The sequence below is a fragment of the Arachis hypogaea genome, chromosome 18 (assembly GCF_003086295.3).
Source record: "Arachis hypogaea cultivar Tifrunner chromosome 18, arahy.Tifrunner.gnm2.J5K5, whole genome shotgun sequence".
In the NCBI taxonomy this organism is placed as follows: Eukaryota; Viridiplantae; Streptophyta; class Magnoliopsida; order Fabales; family Fabaceae; genus Arachis; species Arachis hypogaea.
Genome location: NC_092053.1, coordinates 32,444,831 through 32,456,840, shown reverse-complemented (window position 1 = coordinate 32,456,840; position 12,010 = coordinate 32,444,831). Strand labels below are relative to the sequence as shown.

The 12,010-nt window shown below is 36.8% G+C and overlaps 1 pseudogene; it reads right to left on the bottom strand.

Annotated features, from left to right (window-relative positions):
* Positions 1-426: 426 nt before the first annotated feature.
* Positions 427-11,313, bottom strand: LOC112771334 (probable protein phosphatase 2C 6; annotated as a pseudogene).
* Positions 11,314-12,010: the final 697 nt, after the last annotated feature.

Here is a 12,010-nt window from a genome sequence, read left to right as displayed (position 1 = left end):
GTTCAGATCTTGATAGGATACACAATGTTGAATTTACTTGAAACTTCTATGAAAAAAACTGCAAATTTTGCTTGATTTCCGTTACAAACATGGAAATAAATTTGCTAGTTGCTATGACCAATTTTGTTGGGGAGCGGGGGGTTGGGGGGAAGAAAGAAAAAGGACAAAAGCTACTTCTAAAATGCTTTGCCTGTCCATGTTTCCAATATTTGGTGCTTCGAAGGCTTCAATCAAACTCCTCCAAACCTGTCATTCAGCATGTGGGAAAAAGGTTAAATCCCCTAAACAACTTAAATCCCTTCCATACCTTTTCCTCGATGATGGTGGGATAAGATAATCATAATGGCCCTATGCTTGTTAATTGTTATCCTGTATATCAGTATATGTACTAGTGAATGAGCCCGTACGATGCACGGAAATAAACAATTTGGACTTAATGATACAATAATTTATTATTACTTTTCATAAAAACTGAATTAAAAAAAGAATGCTTCAACATAATAATATACGAATGCTCCTATCTTGAAGACTTGAACTAAATTTGCATTCATGAAGATACTTAGTCTAAATCTTAACAGAACTATCTGAACATGTGTCACCAAAAAATCTTACAGGTCTGGGTGTTGTAAAACAAAAACTCACCAATGTGTCGTTCATCCCTTAAAGAATGTACTATTTCTATACTTGGTACTTGGTAGGAAAAAAAAATAGAATTTACACTAAAAATTTGCATTGATAAGTGCTACATAACACACTGGTTCATTGTGCTTTTCCACCTTGAAGATACACACATCATTTTCATTGTGCCAAAGAAGGATCCTCTTCCGTGCAACTTCACAGGCTTCTTCATTTGTCATCACATCCCATAAACCATCACTAGCTAGAATAAGGCACTCGTCATGTTTCTCCCGTTGCACAAACTTCACTTTCGGTTCTGGAATAATACATGGTTTCAAGTACCTATCACCTATTGGAGAAGAACTAAGATGATTAAACTAATTGCAAGGAACTAAAATGCTATATTTTTTTAGCAAAAAAGAAATACTTTTTCGTAGTGTCCTATACAAAGGCTGTACCATTTTATTCATTTTACTAGAAACCATAACCCTTATCAAGAAAAAGTTTACAGTAACTAGCATCACTTCAAATCCAACTACATTGACATAAATATGCTGCAGAGATGCCAAAGGCAGATACATACCTATGGATTTTGACATTGCCAAAACGCCAAGAACTCGGTACCCTTGCCAATGTATGACCCTTCCTACTGCAGCTTCTATCCTTGCCCACTCATCCTCCCTATTTGGCTGCAAACATGAAGTAAAGTCTCCTCTATCAGATGGCTCCAATTTTTAACTCATGAAAAACATTGTGAAAATAGAAAGAAGTGCCTTACTTTGTGGTCAGCAGACAATGGAATGCCTTGTTTTCCGCGATACACGACGGCTCTTGAATTCCAACAATTTGTGACTATTATGTGTGATTGACTCAATATGGCAACCACTGCAGTGGAGCCAGCAGTCTCAGGAGCAATTGGTTCGATTGTAGACTCTAGTCCACCACTGTTATTTCTGCCATTACCAACTTGAATTCCTCCAACTTCATCATCTACTTTCTGAAAACAACCTACAAATGCTTTCTTCCAATGGTCTTATAAAGAATCTCCCAGTTCTATTTCTGCCAAACTTGGTTGTGCAGCTTCTATCTCCTCAATCAAAGCTGAATGCAGGCGTTTTCGGCAGTAATTGGCAAGCTACCAACCAAAAAGAATAACAAAATAAAATCCAGTTAGCGTCAGACTTCAATAAAAGTTGTATAATTTTATTTTGTTAGTGATTTTTAACTAATACCTGAAAGCCTCCATGTCCATCATAGACACCGAAAAAGTGGGCCAATGATATTCAGTTGGGGTAGCCACTATATTTGATTGTCACAAATTGAATTGCATGGATAACTGGAAACATCATGTGCATAGAATACATAGTGGACATGTAAATTATACAGGAGTTAAAGAGTGATGGCATTAGTTGGATTGTAGTGCAGTGGGAAATCAAGCACAGCAATAATCTGCATTTCAGCTAAATTTCAAAAGAGAAAAGAAACAAAATGCTGAAGACCTACATATCACATTCTCGATGACATATAAAGCTTCCAAGAAAAATGATCATCATAATTTTGTGACCACAAAATATCAACTGAATGAAGGGTTAATAACTCAAAACAAAACAAATAAAAAAACAGAAAGATGAGTTTAGTTATATTTATAGGTCTATGATTATTGGTTTTGCATAGATTAAAATAGAACAACCAACTAACCATAAAGTTATGACATATTGCCTCCATAGGAAGAATTATATTAAAATTGAAAACAAATTTTGGTTTTGCTAATAGAGGACAACAGAAATTAAAATACCAATAATATCACACTATCACAAAAAATTAATGTAATCTGATACTATATGCATTTAGATTTGGAATTGAATCCTAAACGAAGACAAAATGCATAAAGCACAAATCAAGAGGGCAGAATAGATTATTTGTTTTTTAAAAAAATAAGTTAAAAAGAATATCTTGCCAAACCATATATCCTAGAGGAAGAACCAAACATAACAAAGGAACAAAAAAGATAATGAAGGACCTTAATTATTTTTCTTTTTCTTTTTTTTTTTTAAATTCAATCCAGCTAAAACATTACTGATGAACACCGAAACACTAAATCACATCGATTACAATCAAACAACAAACAATTAAAACAAAAAAAAAAAGAAATAAATTAAAGTAAATAATAAATTTAAGCAATTAAAATTGGTTCCTAGAATTAAACAATGTAAAAATTAACTCAGAAGGCAGAATATATACAACAATCATACAAAAATTAACTCAGAATATGTAAAAATTAACAAGAAAAAATTTGGCCATGATCCCCAATTTAAATTTGAAATTTCTTGAAGTAATTAGATTCTTGTAGTGTTTATGAAGAAGGGCCACGACATGCATGATTGCAGAAACAGGAACGAAAAAATTTTAAATTTGACCATGATCCCCAATTTACATTTGAAAGTTCAATAGGCGCACACCTTCAGATTAGAAATGGTTCTTAATTGAGATTTGATTACACAATTGTTGAAGCAAGCAAACCCTATAATAATTACATGAGCAAAAGTTAACAAAATAAAATAAAATTAATTGAAAAGCTGAAGAACTCACTGCGGCAGAGAGGGTAGAGAAGGATCGCGATGACAAGAAAAGGAATTATCATCGAAGAACTCACCGAGCAGTCGACGACAAGAAAAGGATCGCGACGGGAAATCGAAGAGCGCCGGCAAAAAACGAACGTGCTCGTGGGTTCTGTGCACGTGAGTGACGCTAATGGGAGAAGTGGGATGCTCGGTTGAGGCTAGTCCGGCTGCGACGGCAGCCTCTGGCTGACGGAGAGTAGCTCGGCGATGGAAAAGCGGGATGTTGCTCTGCTCTAATAGGGTTTAGGGTTGGGTTTGTGAGAGAAAGAAGGGAGAGGGGGACGGTGCCCTTTGTTTTCGAACAAAACGACGCCGTTGTTTATGCTTTAGCGAACTGGGCCTTAAAAAACCCGACCGGTTTGACCGATTGTTCAGTTAACCATCGATTTAGTCGATTTTTTACCCGAGTTTTTGCACAACGGTTTTGTGTTCTCTTTCCTTTGGAATTTCTGTTTGTTCTATTCCATCTCTTTTTCACCAAATAATAACTAGTTATCACAAATCACACTGCACTACTGTCAAAATTTCCTCCCTATTTTCTTCAAACCTGTCATTTAATTTTACAACAAAATATCCAGAATTAAGCCTTTTTTTAGTTTATTATATAAATAATTATGTTGGAACTATGCTTAATAAATGGATGAAATGAGAAAAAAAATTATTTCTTTGTCAAAATATGCTAATCAAACTCTTAATTTATGTGTAATTAATTATCATCTAATTTTGTAAAATCATGCGTATAATTTTTAGTTATAATGTGTTGTGTAAGGATTGTGTGTCATTCTTTGTTCATGATAGATTATATTATTATGGTGAATGTTATATTATGTGAGTTAAGTAAATTTTTTATATGTCTCTTAAAATGACTCAACAGTAATTTCTAATATATAACTAAATATCGTATAAACTAACTCCACCAAGTTTATTAAAGATGTATTTCGAGGATAGGATACTAATAAAAGAATGACCTAAACTAAAAAAATGGCTAACAAAATATGACGTGCAGTGTCTCAGCAAATATAAAATGCGCTGAATTTCAAAAAATAATTCTTCAATTTTTTTGTAATCGTGACTGTTTTTTTAGCATATCTTTCATATATGCATGTGCTTTATCCATAATTTCTGACTTCTTCATATTGAATTCCTTACTCACTAAGTCAATCGCTAGCCTCATCCTATCATTGTCATATACCTAGTAATTTTAAAAAGCACGAAGCAATTTGAATAATATATATATTTAGATATATATAGCATTTTTCTCTAATAATTATACACAATTTAGAACATGAACTAGATCGGTCACCGTGATGCCAAAATTATCAGTCCACTGGTGCACGAATTGTAAATCACACTTTTCACAACTCGTACCACTAACCAGCAAGTGCACTGGGTCGTCCAAGTAATACCTTACGTGAGTAAGAGTCGATCCCACGGAGATTATCGGCTTGAAGCAAGCTATGATTATTTTGTAATTCTTAGTCAGGAAATCAATGATAAGAGTGATTATATTTATGAAGAGTAAAAAGCATAAATTAAATAGTACTTGTTATGCAGTAATGGAGAACAGATTGAGGTTTTGGAGATGCTCTGTCTTCTGAATCTCTACTTTTCTACTGTCTTCTTCTTCTCGCACGCAAGTCTCCTTCCATGGCAAGCTGTATGTTGGTGGATCACCGTTGTCAATGGCTACCATCCATCCTCTCAGTAAAAATGGTCCAAATGCGCTGTCACCGCACGGCTAATCATCTATCGGTTCTCACTCATGTTGGAATAGGATCCATTGATCCTTTTGCGTCTGTCACTACGCCCAGCACTCGTGAGTTTGAAGCTCGTCACAGTCATCCCATCCCAGATCCTACTCGGAATACCACAGACAAGGTTTAGACTTTCCGGATCTCTGGAATGGTCGCCAATAGTCCTAGCCTATACCACGAAGACTCTGATCATGAACCGAGAGGCTAAGAGATACACACTCAATTTAAGGTAGAACAGAAGTGGTTGTCAGCCACGCGTTCATAGGTTGAGAATGATGATGAGTGTCACGGATCATCACATTCATCATAGTTAAGTACAAGCGAGTATCTTAGAACAGAAACAAGCGTGATTGAATAGAAAACAGAAGTAATTACATTAATTCATCGAGACACAGCAGAGCTCCTCACCCCCCAACTATGGAGTTTAGAGACTCATGTCGTAGAGATACAATGTAAAACGTGAAAATGTCATAAGGTCCAAAATAAATCTCCAAAAGTTGTTTAAATACTAAACTAGTAACCTAGGTTTACAGAAAATGAGTAAACTATGATAGATAGTGCAGAAATCCACTTCCAGGGCCCACTTGGTGTTTGCTGAGGCTGAGACTTGAGCTTTACACGTGCCTAGGCTGTTTCTGGAGTTAAATGCCAGGTTGTAACATGTTTTGGGCGTTTAACTCCAACTTGTAACCTGTTTCTGGCGTTTAACGCCAGAATAGGGCAGAGAACTGGCGTTGAACGCCAGTTTGCGTCATCTAAACTCGGGCAAAGTATAAACTATTATATATTGCTGGAAATCCCTGGATGTCTACTTTCCAACGCAATTGAGAGCGCGCCATTTGGACTTCTGTAGCTCCAGAAAATCCACTTTGAGTGTAGGGAGGTCAGAATCCAACAGCATCTGCAGTCCTTTTTCAGCCTCTGAATCAAATTTTTGCTCAGGTCCCTCAATTTCAGCCAGAAAATACCTGAAATCACAGAAAAATACACAAACTCATAGTAAAGTCCAGAAATGTGATTTTTATTTAAAAACTAATAAAAATATACTAAAAACTATGTAAAAACAATGCCAAAAAGCGTATAAATTATCCGCTCATCACAACACCAAACTTAAATTGTTGCTTGTCCCCAAACAACTGAAAATCAAATAGGATAAAAAAAAGAGAATATACTATAAATTCCAAAATATCAATGAAGCTTAGCTACAATTAAATGAGCGGGACTAGTAGCTTTTTGCCTCTAAACAGTTTTGGCATCTCACTTAATCCATTGAAGTTCAGAATGATTGACATCTATAGGAACTCAAAATTCAGATAGGAGTAAAGTATCGTTTTTGTCTCCAATGTTTGGGGTAAGTCACAAAGTTGTCCCTAACGTTTCAATCGTCTTATTTAAGTCCCTAACGTTTCAAAACTGACTCAATGTTGTCCTGTCGTTAGGGATCCGTTAACAAAATTGACGGTGGGACGAAATTGAGACGATTTTGAAACCTTAGGGATTTAAATAAGACGAAAACGTTGGGGACAAAAATGATACATAGAGATAAATTTTAATTTTATCTTTCAATAATATCAATTTTTTACTATACATAGTATTCAATTATTTTTTAATCACATCTAAGTAAATTACACTTAATCATATTACTTTCATTTTAAATAAATTATTTTTTTTTTATATTTTACTCTTAAAAATTTTTAGTTATCATGAATGTTTGTAAAAGGATTAGTATATAAACTTATAGAAAAAAATAATATATATACAATAAAATATAAATGATACCTTTTGTCTTTAATATATCAAAATTCTTTAAAATTATAAAAAAATAAATTTATTTAAAATGAAAGTAATGTGATTAAGTGTAATTAAAAAATAATTGAATACTATATACAGTAAAAAATTAATATTATTGAAAGATAAAATTAAATTAAAATTTATTTTTATTTATCGTTTTTGTCCCTAACGTTTTCGTCCTATTTAAGTCCCTAACGTTTCAAAATCATCTCAATTTTGTCCCGCCGTCAATTCTGTTAACGGATCCCTAACGGCAGGACAACATTGAGTTAATTTTGAAACGTTAAGGACTTAAATAGGACGATTGAAATGTTAGGGACAACTTTGGGACTTACCCCAAACGTTGGGGACAAAAACGATACTTTACTCATTCAGATAGTGTTATTGATTCTCCTAGTTCAGTATGTTGATTCTTGAACACAGCTACTTTATGAGTCTTGGCCGTGGCCCTAAGCACTTTGTTTTCCGGTATTACCACCGGATACATATATAAATTCCACAGACACATAAAAGGGTGAAGCTTTTCAGATTGTGACTCAGCTTTGCTAAATTCCCCAATTAGAGGTGTCCAGAGTTCTTAAGCACACTCTTTTTTCTTTGGACCTCAACTTTAACCGCTCAGTCTCAAGCTTTTCACTTGACACCTTCACGCCACATGTAAGAACCGCAACTAATCAACCGGTTAATTAAGTGATTAATTTCCCAAATTAGATTCCAAAAAGTTAGAGAGAGAATTTGGGGATTTAAAGGTGATTTTTAGACTCAGTGAGTCTTTCTGAGTCAGAAAATGTGCTTTCTACAAAAAACCGTGAAAAATTGCGAACCGACAGTTGAACCGGTTCAAGTCTGCCTGGTACCGCACGAGAAAAGTGAAAACCGTAAAAAAAAACCTTAGAAAAACATTAGAAATGGAAAACCTGGCTTTAATTTCAAAGATTTGGCCCGAAGTTAGGCCAAACAGGCTAAAAATGCTAACGGATTGGACCGGGCCCAAGTTGGGCCCAAGCCCAACATATAAATACACTTAAATGAACCCATTTCAGCCACTTTCACCCTCATAACCTAAAGACAACAGCAGCTGAAGTGAGGAGAGAGGTGAGAGCTTTTCATCATTGTTACTATTCACTTCAAACTTCCCAAGCTCATATCTTGAGCTACGGAGCTCCGATCGCCGCACCGTTTGCGGCTACGCGTTTCTTGTGAAGAACTCTACAAAATCCACCCAAGAAACCCTCAAGGTAATCACGAAATCTTCCCAGTTTCTCTCTTCAAAATTTCGGGTTTTATTAGAGTTTTGGGTTAAATGGGTTTTTGTAATTTTGGATGTTTAGATTTGCTCTAATCCGTGCTTAGCTTTGGATTTGTGTTATCAAATCTGTTGGGAAAGGTAAAAGCTCTTAAACCCTTGTGAGATTATGCTTATGTTGAACCCTAGGTTGATTTGTGGTGATTTATATGTATATAGTTTGATTATTGTGGCTTTGGGAGCTTTTGGAACTTATTTGTGCTTGTTGGAGTGGATTTGAAAGCTTGGATTGTGGTTGGAAGCTTGTTGGTGCTCATTTTGAGTTTGGGTGCATTAAGAGAATCGGCCAAGGTATGGATTCAGTTTCCTCTATGTAGTATATAATATTCATGGACACTTAGGCTAGTTGACCCTAAGATACGAATGAATGTTGTTGGTGTATGAATAATTATGTGTAAATTGATGTTAATTGTTGGTATCCTTGGAATATTGTGATTAAGGATGATTATGGAGAATTGTTGGTAGTTAATGATTGATGATGAATAATGATGTTGTTGGAATTTAATGATTATACAGGTTGATGAGGGATGTATGATTTATTGTTGTTGATGAGGGTTTGTTGATGTGGTTGATAATGGATGATAAATATTGATATTTTTGGTAATTGAAGGTGAGTGTTGGAATTGTTGATAAATGGTTATATTGATGTTGATAGTATGATATTGGAGTTTGATGTTGAAATTAATAATGATGATGGTTAGTAAGGGTATTATTATGTATTTGATAGTGAGAATTGATGATTATATATGGTGGAGTGGTAAATTGGATATGAAAAATGGTAAATTCTGATATGTGATAGAATTGATGTGGTTTTGGTTGGATTGGGTTATGAAAGTTGGTAAATTGAGATTCTTGTGAGTCTTGGTAAAAGTTGACTTTTGGTGAACTTTGTCTAATCATAACTTATGCCTTGGTTTTCAAAATCTATTGAAATTAGTTTAGCATTAAAGCTTATTGAAAACTGTTCGAATCGATATAAAGTTTGTAAAAAAATTGGAATTTGGAAGAGGAAGTTATGATCATTCAAAGTTGGTGTTAAAAATCTGAAATTTTTCAAAGTTGCAGAATTTCATTACTTCTGATATGTGTGGGTGCACACGTCCTGTTTCTCAAAAATTTATTTGTTTTCAACTATTTTGCCTTTTCAACAAAGTTGTAAGCTTCTATAACAGCATTTTAAGACGTTTGGGCCTAGTTTTGAGTATTAGAACATGGGATATAAATTAAGAGCTCTAGTACATGATTTTAAGGTAAATTAGAAAACGGAGGCCTAGGTTTCTGGCGTGCTAAGAATGGTTTGACGTTAGGTGAAGGATGATTGGTATATGAGATGAGGAATGATAGACTTTTGGTATTTGAAAACTGAGTTATAAAGGGACAGTGGTTGAGATGAGTCGGGGACTCGGATTGAAGTGATGGATCTATGTATGCTGAAAATACTTTTGAAAACCATTGAAATAATATTTTTACATGATATTTTGAGACGCTATGCGCCTGGCAGGGACGGTGGTTAATCCCGCCTGTCGAGGTAGCGGCGGCGGCGTAAGGACGGTGGTTAATCCCGCTTACGTTGAGATGTGAGGTCTGAGGCAAGAATATCCCGCTCGCATCCCTTCGGATCTATAGGGCGAGCAGGCGCCGGTACCTGGACAGTGATCCGGGCACTATATCTCGGGCGTTCCCATATGAGAAATCTGAAGGGCGACGTCTCCATGGAGATGTGTCGGGTTGGCAGTTGAACTGACAATGTGATATCACAACCAGTAGGGCAGGCATTCATCATATGCATTTCCTATCTGCTTGTTTGCTTTGTCTACTTGTAATGGTTTGCCTAATTGAATAACATGCTTACTTGCTATCTGAATTATTTGCCATATCTGCTACTACTTGTGCTTTACTTGCTTTGAACATTATCTATGTTTTCTGCTGGGATTGAGGAGGTTCGGAAGGTGGTGGCGATGGGATCGCATGGAGGATCGGTTGGTGAAGGCTGTGGGACAGCGGTGTTTGGTTAGAGTAGAAATCCCTTAAGATAGATAACCTGGTTTATTTAAGTCAAGTTGGTATATTATGCTTAAATATTTTAGAATGCTTTAAGTTGAATCTTGTGATTGATATGAAGCTTAGGATTGCCTTTGGCGTCCCGGGGTCTTATATCCTATATCACTGGGAACTGTTACCATACTGAGAACCGCCGGTTCTCATACCATATTGTTGTTGTGTTTTTCAGATGCAGGTCGCAACCCACCTCGGTGAGTTGCTTTGGTTGGTGACAAGAGCGGAGAATCTTGGATCATTTTGGTGTTCTTTTTGGTTTATTTTGTTTATACATCTCTCCTTTTGTATTTTGTTTTGCCTAGAGGCATGTATTTGAGAGAACAAAACTTGTATAAGCTATTTTCACTGTATGGTTTTGTATATCAGTATATGGCTAGCCGGCTTAAACTCCGCGAGTCGTGACTAGTTCCTTATGATATTATATACTTATCTTTTGTTATATCTTCTCTGTTTCTTATGCCTTAAGCTAGTAGCTCTGTTAATACGTTTGTGCTTTGAAATTCTGTTTTTGAGCTATATCTTTCATCGGGCTTCTAAATTATACTATTCTTTATATATATATATATATGTATATTTTGTATGAGTTTAGAACTGTCGTAATCTCTGATTGACCTTGGCTTTACGATGCGAGGTAAGGCTTAGGCTAATTAGGGTGTTACATTTAGTGGTATCAGAGCGGTTCGTCCTCGTGAGCCTGAGGGATGGACCGATTGTGCTTCTTTGCATACTCTGTGTGTCTTTTCTTTGATGCTATTAGGTTATCGGTTTGATATATGCATAGCATGCTTGTTTGTGAGTGCCTGTTTGGGATAATTGAAGCACTAAACTTTTGATATTGAGACTGATCACCTTGATATCTATTGTTTTGTGTAGATAGGAATCCTACATGGCTACTCGCGGGTGAGGTCGAACGCGTACACGGGGAAGTAGGAATGAGCAACCAGCTGACAATCACGCCGAATTCATGGCGGCGATAGCGAATCTCGCTAACACCATGGAAGCTAATGCTGCTGCGACTCTGTAAGCAGTGCAGAGATTGGGCCAACCGACTGGAAATGGCAATGGAAATGGGAACGGCGAAGGGAATACCAATGATAATGCTGAGGGTAACGGCGATAACACAGGAGGAGTTCCGATGACCCTGGCGACGTTCCTCAAGGTTCATCCGCCAACTTTCCGAGGATCTACAGATCCTATTGAAGCGGACCACTGGTTCCAGGCTATAGAGCGTGCTTTACAGGCGCAGTATGTTCCTCTCAATCAATATGTAAAGTTTGCCGCTTATCAGCTAGCGGGAGAGGCCCAGCCCTGGTGGCAAGCTGAGTGTCGTTTGCTACAGCTTCAGAATGCCGACATTCCATGGGAGGTGTTCCAAACAGCTTTCTACAAGAAATACTTTCCTGAGTCTGCAAGGGAAGCAAAGGAGATGGAGCTAATGCAGCTGAAGCAAGGTTCCATGTCTGTGGCAGAGTACACCAACAAGTTCGAAGAGCTTTGTAGGTTTTCTCGGGTATGTCAGGGTGACCCGGAGACTTTCGAGAGCTGGAGGTGCATTAAGTACCAAAGGGGCTTGAAGGACAACATTATGACTGCTGTGGCTCCTATGGAGATCCGTGTCATCTCCGACTTGGTGAACAAAGCAAGGGTAGTGGAGGAGTATGCCAAGACAGTGGCGGCATCTAAGGACACTCATGGAGGGAGCTCTAGTCGTGGGCGTGGCAAGTATTTTCATCCTAGAGGACAAAGCTTCAAAAGAGGGGGATATACTCCTCAAGGCCAAGGGGGCTTTAGAAAGAACAATCAGAATCAGTTTCAGTATGCTAAAGGCAGAGGAAATCAGAGTAAGAGTTCTCCGGATTTAG